Below are 2239 nucleotides of genomic sequence, written 5' to 3' on the forward strand. Positions count from 1 at the left end.
TCTTCCTTGTCGGGCTCCCACGCCACGTGCGCCGGCCACCGTCGACTCCCTGACGACGAAGAAACAGCGGGCGGAGCTGCAGTCCGGCTCCACGAGGCATGCAGCGCGGAAGGGGTGCTCCCTGCCTTCCCACTGGCGGTGCGGTTCGGTCCACCCCCGATGAGCAACACCCACCTCCACATCACCGCGCTGCCATGGAGAGTGGTGATCACGGATGGTGCTCGCATATCCTGCAGGTTCTCGTCCTCTCTTGGCTGTCGCGGCGCACGAGTGCAACCGGGCCAACGGCGGCGACCTTCTGCCTTCCTCCCCCTCTTGCTCGAGCCCAATTGGGTCAACGGCAGTGCAGCCGGATCCAGCGAGCAGTGCACATCACGCCCTCCTGTGGTTTGTTCACGACCACCATGGCCCTCCCCTCCCTGCACTGCCTCCCCTCCCCTGCACAGGCCATGGCTCGCTGCGATGTGCCACCGTGCTGGGCGTGCCATGCGGTTCAGCAGTACCTGAATCCCCTCGGGTGCTCTGAATTCCTGCAGCTGATTCATCGCGGCAGTAACACGACCAGAACAAGAAGCGCGGTGAGAGGTCAGGCAGCTGATCTTCCTCATTCCCCAACAAAAAAATCGGCGAGGTGCTTCATAGTTTCCGTGCGGTTTGCTTGCGCGCTCTGTGCGGTAAGCCAGCATCCTGTAGCTAGTTCAGGAATCTGCAGTGCGTGGGTGCCACCGGATGGGGGGACGAGGTGCTATCCATGGCACACTGGAGTTTTTTTGTGTGTTCGTCGCAGAAAACTTTTTTTACTTTTATTGGGGGAGAATCAAAGTGCAGTGTGGTTCACTATTTGCTGCCCTTGTGGTTTGTTGTACTTTTTATTGGAGGAGAAAACTAGGAACACAAAATAAAAAAAAGTGCACTGCACACACTCTGAAGAAAATACATGATGCAGTTTGGTTGTGCTATTACTGTTTATTGCAGGAGAAGATTTGGACAGAAAAAATGAGAAAAAAGTGCATGAATATCATAGAGACTGAACAGATGCCAGAGCTGCAAGCCTGCAACTAAACCAAACCACACAATAGACAACAGCCAAACACTGTCTAAATATAAACCATAATTATTGATAGCATGGATCCGGACAGCATGATCTGGAGCTAACTGAGAAAAAAGTATAAACTTGACGCCAATCTACCACATGTTGGTTGCAGTTACACGATAGTCAATTTTGCATCAACTGTAGCAGATAATTGCAACGCTACACACCTTGTCCTCGTCTTTGTGAGAGTGAAGCCTCATTCTGCTTCCTTGTGCCATGAGAAAAAAGGAAACCATCATAATCCAAGTACAGCGTGTTCAAGAGCTAAGAAATAGTAACCATGCTGCCAAGGTCAGTAGTCCAAAGACACAAGTATTACTCTTAATATTAGACCCATAGATTACACTCAAACAATTTGTTTTGAAGGAGCACCAGGGTAAAAGATACAGCAAAAGGCATGCGGCAAGATAGCAGGTTGTCGAAGAATATGGCGCCAACATGGGCGGCAGAGTCAGAGTAGGACGAGCGGGGCAGAGTCAATTGTTGTACGAAGTTGCAGCATGTAAAGTTGTATAGATACATGAGGGAAAGGCTAGTAGTATCAGAATTGGAGTTGTAGTTGAGTTCAGATTGCTAGCAATCTAGTACTATTATATATATATATAGGATGGGTCTATTATGATAACACCCCTTAAGAGTCTTATTATAATAACACCAAGCTTATTCTGATAACACTCCATTCCGTGAACTGGACCGCACATTCACTACAGAAAAACTCACACTCACCCACCCATCCCACTTATCCATGCGTCAGATCCCAACGCATCCCGCGACCTCCTCTCTCTCTCCCCAAGCAACTCCCCCTCCGTCGCCCCGCCTTGCGCCGCCGGCAGCCCGAAGCGCCGCTGGCCGCCCGTACCTTGACTTGCGGCTCAGGGACTCCTCCTCCTACCTCCCCTAGAGGCTCCACCACCTACCTCCTTCCACCGCCGCCGACAGCGCCTCCATGACTCCTCTGCCCCGGCCACCGCGCCTCCTCTAACCTCGGTCGGCGCTCCACCCACCGCACCCAAGCCCATCGGCCACCGCGTGCGCCTCCTCTCATGCCCGCCCACAGCGCCTCCCGTTCCCGAACGCATCACCCCACCATCCCGCACTCCACCTCCGCCACAACCTCATGGTGCGAGCCGCCGCCCTGGAGCGCCC

The 2239-nt window shown here is 53.2% G+C and overlaps 1 protein-coding gene across 1 annotated transcript in view; it reads right to left on the reverse strand.

Moving 5' to 3' along the window:
* Positions 1–1017: 1017 nt before the first annotated feature.
* LOC123127613 (uncharacterized) overlaps positions 1018–2239 on the reverse strand; it is a 12868-nt gene continuing 11646 nt past the window's right edge. Inside the window, exon 2 of the mRNA XM_044547367.1 lies at positions 1018–1294. The gene's annotated coding sequence lies outside the window, so the exon portion shown is untranslated. The remainder of the gene's footprint in view (positions 1295–2239) is intronic.

This window comes from Triticum aestivum, chromosome 6A, assembly GCF_018294505.1.
Source record: "Triticum aestivum cultivar Chinese Spring chromosome 6A, IWGSC CS RefSeq v2.1, whole genome shotgun sequence".
NCBI classification, from domain to species: Eukaryota; Viridiplantae; Streptophyta; class Magnoliopsida; order Poales; family Poaceae; genus Triticum; species Triticum aestivum.